This window comes from Varanus komodoensis, unplaced genomic scaffold (assembly GCF_004798865.1).
Source record: "Varanus komodoensis strain SLA01 unplaced genomic scaffold, ASM479886v1 scaffold27, whole genome shotgun sequence".
Lineage (NCBI taxonomy): Eukaryota > Metazoa > Chordata > Lepidosauria > Squamata > Varanidae > Varanus > Varanus komodoensis.
Window position 1 is genome coordinate 704414 of NW_025335701.1, and position 20746 is coordinate 725159.

The following is a 20746-nucleotide window of genomic DNA, read 5'->3' on the forward strand; positions in this document are numbered from 1 at the left end:
TTACAATGTGGAACCCAGATGATTTTTATTGTTATACTGGAATGGACAATCTGTGGTCCTTGGGCTAACTGAATGATTCCCTTGACCTACCTCCAAAAGCCCTCTGCAAGTCATCAGTTTGGACCACAAGAAAAGTAATCTGTCCTTTCCCCAACAGCTCACTGGATGCAAATGAAGAGGTGAAGAGCAAATGAGACAAGAGAGTATCAGAGAGTGAAAGGGAGATAATGAATGAGAGAGAGAGAAGTGGGAAGAAAAAGAGGTTCTTAACAAATTGATGACTTTGGTCTCTGATGGATCATCCATACAGGAATGTATTCCTTGACTGAAAAGGGATTCTCAACTCTTACAATCTGCAATCAAAATTTCAGGCCAATCCATTTATGTTTCATCCCAGTTACATCTTGGACAAAACATATGCCCCCCAAAACACACATGACTTTTGAACCAATCATTGAAAAGGAAAAATGGAAACATAGGACTCTTCAAGATGACCATCTATATCTCTCTGGAGACTAATAGGGTTATAATAAAATGTGTTAACTGCTTTAAATTGCAAATTTCTGTTTTGGATTCCCAGCGATGAGTTCCCTAGAGTTGGGAAGCACGTAGGAGTTGTGCATGGAAGGAAAAAATGGCATTTGGAAGCTTCTCCCTTTACAAACTTGTGTACACAATGCTAAAAACATATCACCCATACAGCTTGGAAGGAATGAAAAATGATCAAGGCAACTTTGCTTCAAGTTTTCACAAGCTTCAGCTTTCAGTCCTTGTAAAAGTCTAATTGATTAATCTACTTCTAAGTAAACGAGTAAATAACAGATGATGGATTTGAGAAAAAAGAAAGAAACCTAAGCAGAACTTAAAAAGAAGTGGGGGATAATTTAGACTCTGCATCTTTTAGGCCCATTTCCAAGTAAATTTAAAGGTCTTGAAGTATATGGAGGTGGTATGTTGTGCCCAGCAGTGCATAATCAACTTAATTGCTTCCAACTTATTTTCCATATGGGATAAGTGAAAAACAGAATTGTAGCACTGTTAATTATCTTGCATTCCCTGGTCAGCAATTAATTTTTAACAGAGGCCATGTTTTGAACTGAGCAAGGCTGCAGGGCTAGCAGTATTCACTTCATACATTGACTTTCTCACACAAAGGCAAGGGATCTTTAATCCCTCCTACCAAGTATATGGTTTCAGGGGCTTTATGTATAAAGGGCCTTTCCCTTTATGCATCTCAGCTGTGCTACTTAATGGCCTTTAAGCCATAGAAATGCTATAAACTTGGTATGAACGTATCCACCAATTTTAGTTATTTCAGTTCCTTATTTTTCCAGTCCTTGGTCAGTTCCACCCCATTTCTACAACAATTAGGAACTTGGACAACAGAGAGAAAAGGACAGAGTGAGTCTGCAGCTTCTGAGGCACCCCCTTCCATCTGTATCCTGCAGGTCAGACTCTTTCTCTCTCTTTTTCTAAATATATTTTATTAACATTTTAAACTAACACTAAAAAACATCAAACATGGCAAACATTGGATTTACTGGTCAGCCTCCTACTACATATTTTTTAACATTCTAAAGTCAAATTTCTCCTTCAACGATAAAGTCAATCTATCCATTTCTGCACAGTCCAAGATCTTTCTTACAATCAATCCATTGGTGGGCAGCTCCTCACTTTTCCAATATTGAGCAAATGCAATCCTCGCTGTTGTGTTTAGATGCAGTATCAGATACATTTCCTGTCTGTTAACGTCTTCCAGTATGATGCCTAACAAGAAAACTTTGGGTTTAAGGACAAAGAGTTTTTGTAATATTTCCTCCATCCATGTATTTTAATGCAGTACTTTTTTGCATTATCCTAAGTTCACCACATATGATAAAATGTACCCACTTTATGTTTACATTTCCAACATCTATTTGACGTATTTGGAAACATCTTAGCTAATCGACTTGGTGACAAATACCATCTATAGAACATTTTATATAAATTTTCTTTATATGAAGTTGCTAATGTTTCTTTCCCATAGTTTTTGCCACTTTTCTAGTTCAACATTAAATCCAAAATTTTGTGCCCATGTTATCATAGTTTCCTTAACCTGTTCCCCTTCCATTTTCCTGTAAAGTAAAAAATCATATAGTCTTTTAATAATTTTCTCATCTGTTTTAAGCATCACTTGATCAGATTCTGTTAGGCCTTTGTAGAACCCCCATGTTTTACAATCTTTAGCATATCTCAATTGCATCTGCACCTTATACCACCAGGAAATATTAAGTCCCTGTTCTTATATTTCTTGCTCCAGTTTCATGCCACCATCCTTATCCAAGATATCGCCGTATCTTATGATCTTTTCAAAGTTCAATACATTTGGATATACAAAAACTTCCATAGGTGAAAGCCATCTTGGTAATTTATTATACAGTTTTAGCTTTAATTTTTCCCACACTGACATTAAATATCTTCTAATAAAATGACTCAGAAATGACCCATGTGACTTAGCTTTTTCATACCACATATAAGCATGCCATCCCATCTGTAAGTCATGCCCTTCAAGATACAAAATTCTCTTATTTCGCAACGTTATCCATTCTTTTAGCCAAGTTAGAACAGATGCTTGGTAATACAAGATCCAGTCAGGAAGACCAAAACCTCCATTCTTTTTAGCTTCCTGAAGCATTTTTAATTTAATCCTTGGTTTCTTTTTTCTCCAGATAAATCTCGAGATATGACAATTTAAGTCATCAAAGAATTTTTTTTATCAATTTTCACGGGAATCATTTGAAACAGAAACAGAAGTTTAGGTAATATATTCATTTTAACAAGTGCTATCCTTCCCTCTCTTTCTCTACTCCACGCCTGTGGACAGCAGCCAGCCAGGAGGGCAAAGGCCAGCAGAGCAGGCAACGTGGCACCAGCTATTCTGCCCCCAGGAACTGCCACCTGTGGTAGCTACCTCGCTGTGCCCATAAGCACCTCTGTTGAAGGGCAGCACTGCTTATGGCCTGCCCTGAGGCTGCCTGGGTGTTTGGAAGATGCTGTCCTGTTAAATTTCTGCCCATGTCATCTCTGAGGAGGGGGCACTATCTTGTTCTTCACCTCAGCCAACAAAACATCTTGGTCTGGCCTTGACAAAAGTCTGCAAAAACTGTCATATAATTGAACGGTTGCATTTATCCCAACAGGCAAAGTTTTGCATGCATTTTTGCCCAATATGTACATTTTCTGCGTAGTTTTGCTATATCATGGTTAAATATAAGGGGATTTAGGCATAGTTTTTTCAGTCTTTTTTGATATGCATTTTGGGGTTCATTCTGCTGCTGCTGAGAGGATCACATTGCAAAGTACCAAGAAGTACAAAGATGGAGCAATGCTGCAGTATCCTAGAGTTGAGAGAAGTGCTGGGCTCTGCAGTGGCAGGGCTGCTGCCTTTACAGTGCCTTTGCCCCCTACACAGAGAGCATCCTAGAAAGAACTTGTCTTGCAGGTGGGGCACAGTGAGATGGGGGAAAAGTGAGATGGGGTGGCCCCAGGCCAAATTCCTTCACTGTGAGAGATGGATCTGCAGGCTTGTGCTGACTTCTCATGCCTTGTACCAGCCTGCCAACACCCATGAGCACAAACCAAAGGGAGGGACACGACATTCTGCCATGCCCAATATGGATTCTTCTGCATGTGTGCATTGCTCCCATGGAAGGATTAGACTGAGGCCCATGTGCCTTATCGAGTGCTCATAAGCTGACTTCCCCTCTTGTCTTTCTTCTATTCAGCCAGCATTTAACAAGGAAGTTTTCTGAATGTCCACATTGGTGATGTCTGTGGAATCTAGGGGGACTGTGCCAGTGCACCCGTGGGCTTGTGCCCATTTTGGTTATTTCGGTTCCTCATGTTTCCAGTCCTTGCTCAGTTCTACCCTATTTCCACAACAACTAGCAACTTAGAAAAGGGCTGATGTTGGAGAAAGGGGTTCGTTTGCATTTAAATGTGAACTGACCTAATTTTGCATTTTTGTACCATATTTGCATTTCCTTGAACTGCGCAATTGAGTTTTCCATTCTGAAAATGCATACACAACTGTATCTGTTAGGTGCATGTGCACACAAAAAGTGTGTATCATAGAAAAATAACATTTAGAATATTATCATATTAGGATTAATATTAACACATTAGAATAACGTATTAGGACAGTTGCATGAGACATCTGTATATTAGGCAAAATGCATACAATTTTTCTTAGGAAAAATGCATACTTTTTTAATTTAAAAATTTCCCTTAAATTCAATTCGGTGTTCAGGATGAATCAATTTAAGATTGAAAAACTAAGAAACTGAGAAAAATCAACACTTACATCTCTGTCCCAGATGTTTGTGTTTATTCTGCGAAATAATTGTAGGTGAATTGACAAATTTTAATCTGCAGTGGAAGCATTAATGATGTACACAGAAATCCTATGGTGTCTGGGAGAAGGTCCCAAGGATCAAACATGTTCTGAATTCTTCTCTATCAACACTCTTATAAGTTTGAAAGAGGGGATCTAGGTGAAGTAATCTTTCCTCATGGCCACCAGAAAGATAACAGTTGTGGCTGTTTCCCAAGGTTGCTATTAGTACTTTGCAACTTCCCGGGGGGAGAAAGAGACATTCTAGTGGGCAGCGAGAAGAGAAGAGAAGAGAAGAGAAGAGAAGAGAAGAGAAGAGAAGAGAAGAGAAGCGTGGTCCTGCCTGGCCAGTGTGGCATCTTGAGATGGCATCTAAGGGAAAAAATAAGGAGGATGGAGTATGAACATTGCCACTACTGCTGTTTCTGTTCTACCAGGCTTCTGTCTACAGAGCACTAACATCAGAGCACTCCTTTAAATAGCACAATGTTACACCCTTAACTTAACAAGCTGATTCAAACTTGCTTGATGTTCTTCAAATTCTGCTGGGTCCTCCCATCACTGCCTTATGCACAAGTTCCCCAAGTTGAAAGATCTCTCTGAAAAGGTGCACAGTTGTTCTGAGCATGTGTGTGTGGCCTGGAAGGCATGGAATTTCCATACAAACATGGAAATTCCATGCCTTTTTTCCATCTTATTTATTTAGGTCTAGAACTCCTCAACTGCCAATGAAACTGATGCAGGCTGAAATGTTCCTGCATCATGTGTGAACCCTACTACTGTGGGGATGTCTCAGGACACATTTTGTATTTACACCTTTGCTTGCAGCAGCTCTCAGTAGTTAAAATAGTAATAAGAACTGCATACTATTTCCAGCTGAATCACCACCACTGCCAACTTGCCAACTTTCCTAACTGGCATTCAGATGATATCTGAAAAGTACTTTTTCAAAGCTATCTAGAAGTTTGCAGTCACATAAATAAAACTACCAGACTACCAGAATTAGGAAGTGTCCTTCTCTGCACCTGTATATAATGGTTGCACCTGTATATAATGGTTGTTCTCTGAGTGAGTCCAAATGCTCTGAGGTTGGCCAGATAAATGAGCATGGTGGGCTGGATCTGCCATGATACAATACAGAAAGACCTTCAGGACAGGTAAACAATTAGCATGTCTAATAGAGTACCTCCAATGGACAGGCCCACTGGCATTTCTAAGGTGCATGTGGGCAGCACCATGGATTCCTGATCACATGAAGAATCCCACCTTAGGTCCAAAGCTGCTTGTACAGTGTCAGGCTTTTAGCAGCCCTATTACATGGCAGAGCTTTCGCTCATTTTGTCTGGGCAGAGTCATAGTTGTTCTAACAGAGGAAAAAGGACTGCTGGTTGGTGTGTGGTGTTTCAGAAGGTCAAAGAGAAAGTCTGTTATTAATTTCTTCCTTTTTTTACTACTCGATAGCTGAATCTGTTTTTTATTTTTTTAAGAAAGTTAAAGACATGCAAACAACCAAAATTAACATAACACAACAAAATCACAGCAAGAGGGGAAAAGGAGATGTAAGTCTAAACATCAGTAGGAAGTGATCTGACCATGACAAGAGGGTTGCTTTTAATTCCCCGGTTTCTGGATCACTACCATCAAGAAAACCAGATCAAGGGTGTGTCCTTTTATATGTGTTGGGCCGATAACATGTTGATACAAACTTGGGATGAAAGTTAAGATTAATCTGTGGAATTCACTTTCATGAGATGTAGCTAAGGTCACCAATTTGGATGGTATTAAAGGGGGATTGGGCAAATTATGGAGGAGGCTATCAATGGCTCTTGTACAGCTGGCTGTGTGTTGCTTCCAGGTTCAGAGGCAACAGTGGAACTATGTACACCAGTTGCTGGGGAACTTGCAGGAGGGTCTTACTGCATTCATCTGCTTGTGGCAACCTGTTGGCAGCTAATTGGCCTCTGTGTGAGCAAAATGGACTAGATGGACCCTTGATATGATCCAGCAGGGCTCTTCTAGTGCTCTTATACAGTGGTTTAATAGTTCATCTTGTTCTAGTGTTCATATCTATCTCATCCTTAAGATTTTTATACCACCTGCTAGTACTTTAACGAAAATTGATGGCAACATTATGGAGTTTTGGATAGACTGTCAGAGAGTGTAAGCATTTGCTCTAAGAAATCCCATAGGTGATGGCAGTAGTGAGGAAAGCAAATCTCCACATCTGTTGCAAGAGATCTTCTATAATGGATGAAATGAGTTCTAGCCATACAATTTGTAACTGATAGTGAGGCATCCAAATCTTCATATACATTCACAGCAGTATTCATGTATCATAAAAGGTGGAGTACATCACCCCAGAAGCAGGAGAGGGCCTCACCAAGTAGCTCACATTTTATACCTGGTCAAAGGTGGCCATTCATCAAGTGCAAACATGTGAAGTGGAGAGATTTTGCTGGGGACAATGGCAGTAAGAAGGCAGGCTCCCTGAGGGAAGACGGCCATTCCGGGAGTCTTGCCCAAGGACTCTGCTAAACCTGGAGTTGTTATAGCTTCCAGTCATTTATGGTGGCCAACCAGAAACTTAATAAAACTGGAATTCTTTCCTGTGCACTTGGCACAAGAAAGGCAATGAAGTTGCCAAGATCTTGGCATGCCACAACATGAGACATGGATTATTTTTCATTGATGGGTCTCAAATTGTCCGGGTTTTTTATTTGTTGCCTCTTCTGTATACACCAATAAATTGACCTCAGCCAAACAGGCGTGTGTGAGTGGGAGGGAGGTTCCTGGATGTTTCCCTGTTGAAATGTGTCATTTTGACAACTTTTATACCTGTTAATAACACTTCTCAAGAGGCTTTGTGTATGGGGGAAAAGAGAAACACATCCCAGTTGTGAAAGTAACAACACTGATACTCCTACACCTGGGAGTGCATTCTTATGAAATCAGTGCTGTGCAGCATCCATTCCAGATGTCATAATCTAGTTTGGAATTTTTGGAATCCATTCTTCTGTCTCTTTTGAAATGTTTTGCAGCAACAATGTGTAGAGTTTGGCTTATCCATAGAGAAAAGCAGTTAGAAAAGTTAATTTTATGAACATTTAAATTACAATATTATTAGGAATGCTAATTTGCAGAAAAAAAGAGTATAATCTAACACTTGTTTCAGCAGAGTTTCATGTTGAAACAGAGTTTCAAGTGTTTCTCCTTGGGCGTAGCACTGTGATTTGCTCTGTTTTAAGTTTCTGTGTGGTTTTAAAGATCTCTGGATTTTTAAAAATTGCAATATAGACAACAAAACTTCTTGACATTTTGGCATTCCAAGCTAGTGAAAAGTTTAGCTTTGTTTGTAGTCTGTTGTTTACTTTTATAATGGAATTCAGTCCATTCCTATGCCATTTAAAGGAACTTTCTATCCTTTGACATGCAGCTTCCAGAGGGGGGATGTGTGCCCAGGATGTGGAGGGAGGGAAGAGCTTCACAGAGACACCTGGTATGGCAAGGCAGATTGGGGTATGCATTTGGATCCACAACTGTAGGTAAACTGGGGTGATGCTGTCTTTTCTCAGCATCAGGGCAAACTTCTGGAGTCTCTCCTTTTATTATGGTGCCATAATTATTATAATTATTATTATCTCCTTGGCACCAGGCCAAGACCTTTTTATTTAAATGTTATTTTAATTGATTATTAAATTATTTATTGCTTTTATCAAACTCCAGGATGTTTCCAGTTCTGTATATTTTTGTATATTGTTATTTATTTGTTGGAAGCCGCCCCGAGGCTTATGCGAATGGGGCAGCATACAAGCACTCCAAACAAACAAACAAACAAACAAACAAACAAACAAAATATGGTTGGTCACCCTGCAGTGGGGCCAGGAATATCTATTGTATGCCTAGTTGGACTGGCATAAGTCCTTGTTTAGCCTGTCCTGGAGGGTTTCTGCACTGAACAAGCAGTGCTGTTTGGCTGGAATTGGCAGAACTGCTTGATTTTTTTTTTTCTTTTGTCACAGCTTAGTCAAGGGAAGAGTACAAAATGGAAAAGGCTGCCAGTCATGAAGCATGGGGGCATGTGAAGAGGAAATTTCAGCCTTGGCAAAAGGTCACATAATGAAGATACCTGCAGCATGGGATGTGAAGCTAACTGCTTTTTGACAACATCTTGCTGACGTTTCTGATCAGGAACATACTGGGGTGGGGTTTCCCTTTTGTTCTTCATTGGAATTCCTTGTTGACCATATAGCCCCAAATTAAACCTTTTCTGTTTGTGAACAAATAAAGGTATGGACAACTTATGGCCAACCTTTATGTCTGTCTACACTTTTCCTCTTTCTCTACCTATAATGTTTATGGGTAGACAAATTAGTCAATTTCTGCCCCGTTTCACTTTTTCAAATCTTGGCTCATAAGTATGGATGGAGAAGAACTTCATTTGGTCCCAATTTTAAGAGAAATGACCTCTTTCACACCTCTTTGAACTCATTTCCTCTTCAGATCATGCACATCTCCAAATACTGTGGTGAGTTCTTATCTTCAGAAATGCCTATATTGGGGAAGGCTGCATACAGGAATTGATCCATACAAAAATATATTTGAATTTTCCAATCAGTTCTAATAATATCCACAGAATAACCTGAAGATTGGATAGAATGTATTAGGACTGAATACTTGCAAAACAGACCTCAGGCTGTTTTTGCATTGACAGTAAGGAATGTATTTAAAATGGTACTTTATATAATAGGGGTTTTCAAAAAGTTTCCACAGCATTTTTAACTCAATTAAGAATTTCAAAAACAAATCATTTCACTTTTCTACATAGTCACCTTCCTTTGTGATGCATTTTTCCCAGCGTCATACCAACTTTTTAATGCTATCAGCAAATATATATAAAATACATTTATAAAATATAAAAGTGTGGAAACTTTTTGAAGACCCCTCATATAACTTGCTTCTAAATCTATATTTGTAAAAGTATTTCTTCCCAAATATATATTTTAAAATACATTTGGTTACAATAATGATGTCAGTATTATCTGGAAAGTTTAAAAGTCAGAGGCAAAAGTGTACAATATGCACACTAGGATGAAGTTCTTTAAATTCAAATTTGAATTTTCTTCCAACTCAACTCCATATGATATTTTAAGTTTTGCTTTTCTTCTGATTTCTATGAAAATCCATTTACTTTTCCATGGACCTGTCCTGAAACATATGCATCCACAACGTGTGTCTTTGGAATGCATACTTTCTTCTCCCGAGAAAGTTTTTATGCCTAAAAACATAATTCATGCCATTTTTCAAAAGTACACAAGCTGTCAAATACATTTTTGGGCATCTGTGAATCACATGGCAAGCTTGGAAATGTATGGCTTTTAATCATAGATTGTGTCTAAATCTGTGGTCTGGAAGGTGCAAAATGGATTAACCCTGATAAGACTTATATATTAATGCCCAGAGTATGGGAAACAAACAGCATAAACTTGAACTCTTAATAGGAGGAAGGTGAATGCAACCTGATAGGCATAACCAAAACTTGGAGGCTGACTCGCACGAGTGGAAATTAGCAATTAATACAACTTGTTCAAGAAGAACAAAAGGAACAAAGGGAGGTGGAGTCACACTGTATGTTAAATATAGCAGTCTCTGCACATGAACATGGAATGGGCTTCCATGGGAAGCAGTTGCAGCCCTATCAGTGAGGGTGCGCAAGCTGAAGGAGAAAGATGGCAACACAAGATTGATAGGGAACTGGTCAAGGATCATCTTTCTGGGTTGAATGAATCATGAAGAAGAACTCTCAAAGCCACTGTCTGTTATCTTGGAAAAACCATGGAGGACAGGGGAAGTGCCAGATGACTGAAAAAGGGAAAAAGAAAGGGGAAAAAAAGAGAAGAATCTGGGAACTACAGACCACTTAGTCTGACATCAATCCCTGGGAAGATTCTGGAGCAGATTATAAACCAGTCAGTCTGCAAACTCCTTGAAGTCAACATGGCAAGAACTAATCCTGACAGTCCAATCTGACCTCCCTGATGCACTGTGGGAATCCTGTGGATATAGTATATCTTGACTTCAGCAAAGCTTTTGACAAAATGCCTTATCATATCCTGATCAGCAAACTAGCTCAAAGTGGATCTATAGCTGGCTACAGAACGGGACTCAAAGAGTGCTCATCAATGGTACCTTTGGCGGGGGCACTCTCACACAGGCTGGCCTCTATTTTTGAGGACTTGTGGAGAACGGATGAGGTTCCAGAGGACTGGAGGGTGGCCCCAGTGGTCCCAATCTTCAAAAAGGGTAATAGAACGGATATGGGGAATTACAGGCCAGTTTGGCTTACGTCCATTCTAGGAAAGACAAGGGAAAGAGTCATAATAGTGAGAGATCTAATAACCCTAGATAAGGAAGGGATATTGGTGACCATGCAACATGGCTTCCACAAAAACAGGTCCTGCCAGATGAACCTTGTGGAATTTTATGACAAGGTTTCCAGGTGGCTAGATGGAGGGGACATGGTCGATGAGGTTTACCTGGATTTCAGCAAGGCCTTTGACAAAGTGCCACATGATATTCTGGTTGAGAAACTTAGAAGTTTTGGGATAGGCTGATGCAGTGTCCGATGGATTAGGGCATGGTTGATGGACTGAAAGTAGAGGGTAACTATTAGTGGAGAATCATTGGGATGGCAGTCAGTGACGAGTGGGGTCTCCCAGGGATCTGTCCTGGGACCAATCCTGTTCAATCTTTTCATCAATGACCTGGAAGAGGGGAGAGGGTGACAAGTCTGCTGATCAAATTCGCAGATGATACTAAAATGGACATGGTGGCCACAGGTACTCTAGAACCAGAAGTATCTAGCCAGACTATGGAAGTGGGTGGTGGAAAACAGGATGGTATTCAATGAGGATAAGTTGCACTTGAAACTCAGGCATAGGTGCTATTGGTACAGAATTGGGGACAGGTGGCTGGAGAGTGGCACTTGTAAAAGGGATCTTGAGGTACTTGTTGATAGCAGGCTAAACGTAAGTCAGCAGTGTGACATGGTGGCCAAGAGGGTGAATGCCACCCTTGGTTGCATAGCCAGAAGCCTGGCTTCTAGACCAAGAGAGGTATTACTGCCACTCTGTACAACTCTGGTGTCCCCCCAGGTGAAGTATTGTGTCCATTTCTCAGCCCCTCATTACAAGAGGTATACAGCAAGGTTGGAATTGGTGCCACAAAGTGCCACAAGGATGATGGCTGGTTTGCAGGGTAAGTCTACAGTGGCCCAGCTTTTCCGAGGTCACACGGATTCTATGGGTTGTCATACTTGAGGTAGTGGTGGGGAGTGTCTTGTTTTGTTTGTACTTTCTGTAATTTTACACAAATTTAATCATAGAAAATTATGGGGAAAAAACCCATTCTCATTTTCCTCCATAGAATAAAGCGTGAAAATATACATCTTGGGGTTGTGATTTGTGCATATGCACAAAATCCTGTTCTGTCAATGAAAAGACAGTATAATGAAGTTTCCAGAAAATCGTCGTTAATGTGGGCAGAATCCATTTAACAGAAACTATATACCCCTAGCTGGAAGTTATCTTTTTGCACATAGAAAGCATTTTTTCTTTCAAATGCAGACATCCCACCTAGAGTCTGAAGTGGTACAGTCTATTCTACCAGCTCAGTATCCTATAACCTTTCATTCCTACATGTTTGAGAACCAGCCTGACAACCTTTGAGGAAAGGTGAGATGCAATATGTGATAAACAACAGGTGACACTTTGCCATGCACTTGGTAGCTCTGAGCTCTCCTTTTAATTCTGGAATTTTGACTGGGATAGCTGAGCTTTAAGCAGAGTTCATGAGGCCAGAATTTCTGCTGGAGGGGGAACCAATAGAGCTTGGCATAAAACAAGTGAATAAAAGAGTGGGGGAAATCAGAAATTGAACAGCAATTTCTTGACAATTAACTGTGACTGACCCAGGGGGGATGATAATGACACAGCAGAATGCCTACTTCACTTCCCGAAATGCAATCCCTAATGATGCAATTTTATCTTCCAGCTCAGCAGATGGTCAATAACCTGCCCAGGAGATTGTATTTCTTCCTTCATTTGCTTCTCCTGCAGAGAAATTGCAGCTTGGATTAGACCAAATGTATCTCTTTTTTAAGGTGATTTAAAAAAGAAAAACCCTGATATGTGTTCCTTTACCCATTCTGCTTAAAGACAAGGAGGATTGTAGCCTCAGTGCCAGTGGTGATGAATCCAGAGCAGAGACTGAGCGAAGCATCTGTACAGAAGTTGTGGAGGGTGGGCGGGTGGGAACACAGAATGAGAAATTAAAATGTAAATCATAAAGTAATTGGCTTTTTGTGCATAGTTTAGATAAGGTTTACTTTGAAGAATGGCTTTGTGCTGGAAACGCAGCAGGCCCAGCTCCATGTGGCACGTTCACACTTAATAATGGCAACTAATCTAGGCCATAAATATTGCAAACAACACCATTTGAATGGGAAGCCCTATGAACCGTAATAAACCCCCTGTGATTAATTCCAAAACCACTCTGTTCATATTAGACCTGAGGTGGCTTCCCTGATGAGATCAATACAGTGTAGCCAAGTGATTCTAATAGAAGCTTTATTATCTTTTAATCTTCAAGAGAACAGCAACTTTCTCCATGTTTTTCTCCTGAATTCTACAGCATGCTGTATGCTCACTTCTTTCACAGAGCAACCTTGATGCTGCTTGCTTTGTTTTGAGGCTGGGTTCTCCCCACCTTCCCATTTTCTCCCTGAAATGAAGATACATTAGAGCCTTTTCAAGGATTTATCAATAATATGACATGGTTACTGTTTGCAGAGCCAACAGCTAAAAGGCACATTTGTATGCTGAGACTTACAATTGGTCATAGTGACCTTCCCTGTCAGCCTCAATTTTTGCAGCAGAGAAATGCCTGCAGTGCATGAGTGGCAAAAGGATGGAGGGAAAAGGATTAGGGAGATAGGAGGGGACATATGGCAACATATTGATCTCCAGGCATACAAAACCACGTTCTTAGAAGCTGGGGTGCATACACAGCTCAGCCATCCCATTCCATAACATTCACCCTTGAATAACGGGAATAAAAGATGATGCTACGATTCTCTTTGGTTCAATGACAGGTGGTAGACAGGGGACACTGGTAACTCCTGTCAATGGGATTTCTTAGCCATTTGGAATTTTATAGGAGCTGTCCATGGTACTAAATGGCGCCCCCAGAAGAGGATTATCACCATGGATTGCCCCTGTAAAGCTCAGAACAAAGACTGCAATGGTTAAGGACACGACTGATCCCCAGCCCACGGGTACTAATGCTAGGTTCTAGGAATGAATATTGAAATTACAGCTACGGCACTCCCTACCAATTAGGCAATTAGGGAGTGGGGTTTGGTTCTCCCCCTTTTGCTTCAGACTATATAGAATTATTCCTGAGAAGCACATATAACTAAGTCACTAATTCTACCTATGAAGTCAGTGCAAATGGTTATCAACGAAAGGTGAATTTATTGCCTAGAAGATGGAACTGGGTCATTCCCACCAGGCCTGACCTCATGGCGACCCTGAGCTCCACAAAAGGCTTATGCATGACCTGTTTCCTCCATTTATGAGTTGCATAAATTGGGCATAGAAAACCCACATGCATGCAGTTCATTAGGCAAATGAAATGATGAAAGCATAAATCAGGGGTTCAGCCAGGCAGGCACAATTCTCATCCCCACTCTATGTATTCATTTGTATGCTCGGTACCGTTTGCACAGATCTTGAGTAAAGTTGGATGAAGCTATTAATTGCAGCTCTCCAGTTCTCAGTCCTCCAATCTTCAGCTCAGTAGTTCATCTAAAATTCTGAGAATTTCTTCAGTTGATAGTTCAGTTAATCCCAAGGACCGATACCCGTTTTTTGAGAAGAGAAAGTCTGAAAAGTAATAAACAGTTTTGTGCAGTTTGTATGCAGTTTCACCTAATATGGGTAAGTGCTGTGCCGAATCTGGGGGGAGCCCCACAGGCCCCGTTCCAGCAGTGCCTCGGTCTCTGCTCTCCCACTGAAGAGGAGCAGAAGGTACCGGGGCCTCGCCAGGGGTGGCTCTGGACACCAGGCGTGCAGGTGTGCAGAACGGCCTTGAAAGGCAGGAGCCGACTCTGGGAGGAAGAGGAGTCAGACAGGAGCAGGTGCAGGCAGGATGCGGGGAAGTCCCCACTGCTGGCGGCCCAGCTGATCTGCATGTCCCACTCCCAGAAGCGCATCCCTGATCAATCCCTGGATGGGGAGGGGGCCACACTTGGGTAGCCAGCCTAAAGTTTGGGACAAGGGGTTCCCAAATGTAGGCTGGCCACTCTTCTAGTTTGAAGAGCTTTAAAGGACTGTCTTTCTTTAAAGTTCTTTTAAAAAAATAGTTGAGGTGGAGAAAACGGAGGGGGTGACCCCCTCCTGGCCCAAGCCGGGCTGCTGGCAAGGTGCAGCTGGAGCACATGGGAGGCCCGGAGGCCCAGTCCCAGCATTTGCAAGAAAGCGAGGGGGTCTGACAGGCATGAGGGCCACCTCTCTGCTTGTCACACCCCCTCAGCCGGAGCTGGATCCCATGAGATCTGGCAGGCCCACCCTGAGTTCCAGTTCTGTGACGGCAGAGCAGCCGTGGCAGCATTATACAGTGAAAGAGCTGGGGGACTGCGACCGGCCGGCGTGGGCAAGGGCCCGCCTCCACCTGCAGCAGCCCGATGTGCTCATTTCAGCGGGAAGCCATCTTTCTCAAGGGGAGTGCTTAATTTCCTCTGAATGGTCATGTAAACAGCTGGGGGGAGGTTTTAGAAAGGACAGGAAGGGAAAGAGGGGTGGGGGCGTGGCTTTCTACATCAGGAAAGGGATAGGATGCAGTGAGATAGAATGCAGCACAGATGGAGATTCGGTAGAGGCAGTCTGGGTGAAACTTAGGGGTTTTGACAGGGAAAGAGACCTGACAGTGGGGGTATGTTATCACCCTCCAGGTCCACTTGAGACCCTGGATGATGTCCTGACAGGCCAGATTCTAAGGATATCTTGGGGGAGAGACACAGTAATTATGGGAGATTTCAATCTCCCTGATATTACTTGGGAGACAAACTTGGCGGTGACAGCCAGGCAGGTCACGTCGCTTCCTAGAAGCTATAGAGGGAGGGTTTTTCACACAGAGGGTCCGAGAGGGGACGAGGGGGGGAAACATCCTTGACTTGGTCTTGACCAATAGTGAACTGCTGATAGATGAAGTACATATTAGGGGAGCTCTGGATGCGAGTGATCACTCCATCCTTTGCTTTGAAATCAGGGGACTGGGGACGTGCACCAGGTCAAGCACTAGAAGCTGGGACTTCAAGAGGGCCAACTTTGGCCAACTGAAGGCCAGACTGGGGAAAGTCTCCTGGGATAAGTTACGGGAAGGTAAGCGAGTTGAGGAGGGGTGGATAGCACTCAAAAGGGAGCTTTTGGAGGCGCAAGCCTTGACGATACCTCTAGTCAGTAATGTGGGGAGGCGGAGGAGAGTGCCACCATGGATGCGAAAGGAGGTGGTTAGAGGGATTAGATGAAAGAGGAACCTCCTTAGGAAATGGGTACTGGGGCAAATAGACAAAAGGGTATACTGGGAGGAGGAGGCCCATTGCAGAAGGATTCTTCGCAAGGCTAAGGCTGATTACGGGCTGAGACTTGCCAAGAATATCAAGAGCAACAAAAAGGGCTTCTTTCAGCATGTAAATAGGAAGAGGAAGGGGAAACAAGTGGTGGGACCACTAAATAAGGAGGAAGGAGATCCAGTGACTGACGTGAGGGAACAGGCACAGATGCTAAATGACTATTTTGTCTCTGTGTTCTCCCCAAAGCAGGGCAAGGGATATCCGCATAGGAGATTAGATGAGGCTGGGGACTTAGGGGCACAGATTAGAGTCACCCCCCTTGAAGTCGAGGGTCTCCTCAGGGCATTGGACATTACAAAGGCGCAAGACCCTGATGGGTTACACCCAAGAGTACTTAGAGAGTTGGCAGGGGTTCTCTCACGCCCGCTGGCCTCCATTTTTGAGACCTCGTGGAGAACGGGTGAAGTTCCAGAGGTCTGGAGGGTGGCATCAGTGGTCCCAATTTTCAAAAAGGGTAGTAGAAGGGACATGGGGAAGTATAGATCGGTTAGCCTTACGTCCATTGTAGGAAAAACAATTGAAAGGCTAATAATAGGGAGAGATCTAGTGATGCTAGATAGGGAAGGGAGGCTGACAGCCACACAACACAGTTTCTGCAAAAACAGGTCCTGTCAGACAAACCTTGTGGAATTCTATGACAAGGTTTCGAGATGGCTAGATGGAGGGGGTGCAGTGGAGGTGGTATACCTGGATTTCAGCAAGGCCTTTGACAAAGTGCCCCATGATATCCTGGTGGAGAAACTGAGGAGTTTTGGGATACACCAAAGCACTGTCCAGTGCATTAGGGCATGGTTGACTGACCGAAAGCAGAAGGTAACCATTAGCGGGGAATCATCAGGATGGCGGCCAGTAACAAGCGGGGTCCCCCAGGGCTCTGTCCTGGGGCCGATCCTGTTTAATCTTTTCATTAACGACATGGAAGAAGGGGTGAACAGTCTGCTGATCAAATTCGCAGACGACACTGAAGCAGTGGCCACAACTGAGGAGCAGGTACTCCAGATCCAAAAGGATCTAGACAGACTATGGAAGTGGGCAGGAGACAACAGGATGGCGTTCAATGTGGATAAGTGCAAGGTCTTGCACTTGGGGCATAGGAATAACTGTCATAAGTACAGGTTAGGTGACAAGTGGCTGGAGAGCAGCACTTGTGAAAGGGACCTCGGGGGGCTGGTTGACTGCAGGCTAAACATGAGTCAGCAGTGTGATGTGGTGGTCAAGAGGGCGAACGCCACCCTTGGTTGCATAGCCAGAAGTGTGGCTTCTAGATCAAGAGAGGTATTACTGCCACTCTACATGACTCTAGTGCGCCCGCAGTTGGAGTATTGTGTTCAGTTTTGGACCCCTCATTACAGAAAGGATATAGCCAGGTTGGAGTCAGTGCAGCGTAGGGCCACAAGGTTGGTGGCCGGTTTGCAGGGGAGGCGAGACTGAGGGAACTGGGTCTCTTCAGCCTGGAGAAGAGGAGACTCAGAGGGGATATGTTGGCGACATACAGGTATGTGAGGGGATGCCACATGGAGATGGGTAGAGACCTGTTCTCCCCTGCAGAGGAAGGCAGGATGCGCTCCAACGGAGCAAAGCTCAGGGAGCCAAGGTTCCGTTTGTATGCCAGAAAGCACTTCCTGACAGTCAGGACCCCGAGAGTGTGGAATGGGCTTCCATGAGAGGTCGTTGAGGCCCCATTGGTGAGGGTGTTCAAGGAGAGGCTGGACGTCCACATGGTGGGCATGTCGTGAGTGGAGCCGGCTAGTGCTGGGGGTCGGACTGGATAGCCCGGGAGGTCCCTTCTGACTCGCTCTGTTTTCTATGTTTTCTATGAATCCTGTCTACTTTTGTGATATTCTTCCCTTTGGGCATAGGAGGCATTTTTTTCTTCCCCTTTTGCAGCAGTGGCGAGAAACGTGAAATATTTTATAATGGGATGAGAAGCAGGGCATCTGCCTGCTTTATTCAACATATGAATAAATGAGGCTCTGGAGACTGCTACGTGTCTTTGATACTTTTCAAATGCTTCCCATCAGAAGACTCTTCCCAAACAACCTTTAGTTCAGCAATTCCTGCACAGGCAAATGTCGCACGGTCATATGGCCATTCTAGGAAAAGCTTCTGCATTGAATGCCTCTGGTGAAGAGTTAGAATTATTGCAAGCAGGAATTAAATTTATTTTTTTAACTTAAAAGTTTAGAAATGTTCTGTTCTGCATTGGAAACTCTAGTTTGCAACAATAGTTCATATTTGCGCTATTTTGCCTCCACAAATGCTAATGATTGATATGATGGAGCAGGTTTTTTTTTTCATTTTTGGCATTTCAAAATGCTCATAGAAGATTGAGCTTTCCTTTGTCTTAAGTCATGGCGCAAATCATGACTATTATTATTATTATTATTATTATTATTATTATTATTATTATTATTATTTTGGTGGTCGTACGTGCAAAACAGCAGGAGAGCCAGTGTCACAGTCAGGCAATTGAATCCACAAACTTTAGCCAGCAGCAGATTTTAAGATGCTCTTTTACCCAAGGTGGACATCATATTCTCTCTGCAATACAGATTCATAAAGCAAAGACCTTGGTCCAACCTATTTATGGCATCCCTATCTGGATTTGGTGATTTCATTCCCAAAATGGAAAAAAGTCCAGTTTGTTTTTCTTAAGCAGTTGCTGGACCTTTTTGCTGTGTGGAATGAGGCCATTTATCTGAAAGTAGGGATTCAATCTGTCGAGTGTAAGGTATGGATCGAACCCTTTAACAGCGGCTACCTTTACATTTGCTAGCAGCTTCTGATAGCTATGTAAGCTAGACTTCTGTGCAGAAGTGCTGGGCCACTATGGGTTGGAGGAGACCCAGTTACTTGTGCAATGATTAATAGACTTGGATCATCAATATTTGAGAACTGCTGCTACCAAAACTTGTTCCTCACTATTTCATCTTAACTGCAGTAATTGCTGTAATAATGGATTTATACCAACCCCATATCTGTCCACACTAACTATTCCAAAGAGCATTCACTCTTGCCCATTTTAATGTGCTTTCATCAGCACTATTAAAGGGATGATTTAATAAGATCCCAGTCAATGAATTGGCATGTTCCTGTGGTGCTGGAGCAGTAGAAACAGTGGAACATGTTCTCCTATATTGCAGCTTCTATAAGGAATGAAGAGAGAAATTGATCAAACCATTAATAAAATGTATTTATGGGAATAATTCTTCCACTCTTGTAGCTATGTGTTTAAGGGATGTATCCTCTTATGTTACTGGAAATGATGCCAATTTTTTATGACTGCAGTGCAGATTAGGAAAAATGTGGTCACCCATTTAAGTGAAAACATTGAATAAATTATACTTGTTTTAAGTGTGCTTTAATACTTCTACTGCTACTTTATCTGTTTTTTAAATCTTTCTGGTCTGCATCCATAAAATAAAAATTAAACTAAAGCTGTTTGCTAGTGCTAACCGGACCATGAGGGGAGACCTCTGCATTTGGAGGAAAGAAGAAAGGGACAACCAAGCTGAACTGAGCTGGTTTGTTCTCCCCTTCTGTACTGCAGTTGCTGAGTTGTTGACCACAATTCCGACATTATCTTTCTTGCTTAATCACCACTTGCTCAAATCCCATAAGTTTATACAAGTCGAATGTTGTTTTACCTAAACAGCAAGTTAGATATTTAGTTCCAGATGTTTAGACCAACAAAATCATGTGATAAAATAGAAGTCAGCATCTCATGGGAGCCCTTTTGCTGCCAATGCTGGGGTCACAAACACAATAAGCCTTGTTGTTCTTGGCCACTGTTGGTCATGGTGTTTCAGCATGATACTAAACATGAGCCAACAATGCGCTGCAGCTGCCAAAAGGGCAAATGCTATTTTGGGATGCATTAACAGAAGTATTACTTCCAAATCATGGGAAGTAGTAGTTCCTCTATACCCCTCACTGGTCAGACCTCACTTGGAATAATGTGTGCAGTTCTTGGCACCAAGATTTTAAAAAGATGGAGGTAAAGTAGAAAGGGTCCAGCGAAGGGCAACAAAAATATTATTTATTTATTTATTTGGAGTTTTTGTATGCCGTCCCATTCGCATAAGCCTCGGGACAGCTTCCAACACGATAAATAAACAATCATATGAACAATGCATATAAAATCCAGATTCACCCTGGCTGTAGAAATTAAAATCAATAGATAATATTAACAGTTATTAAAATGTTGTTTAAATAAAAAGGTCTTGGCCTGGCGCTGAAGAACAAATAACAATGGCTTCAGGGTTTGGAAACACTGCCCAATGAGGAGAGACTGAGAGAACTGGGCATGTTCAGCCTTGAGAAGAGAAGACTTAGAGGGGACATGATATCCCTCTATAAGTACCTCAAAGGCTGTCAGACAGAGGAAGGTCAAGATCTCTTCTTGCTGATGCCAGAGTGTAGGACAAGGAATAGCAAGTTCAAGTTGTGACAGATTCAGGCTGGACACCAGGAAAAGTTTCCTCATGGTCAGAACAATACAACAGTGGAACCAGCAGCCTGGAGAGGTGGTGGGCTCTCCCACATGAGAGACATTCAAAAAGAAACTGGACAGTCATCTGAGTGGGATGGTGAAGCATAGTGTCCTGCAACAGCAGGGGATTGGACTTGATGACCTTCATGGCCCCTTTCAACTCTACTATTCTATGATTGTATGACAAGTTTGT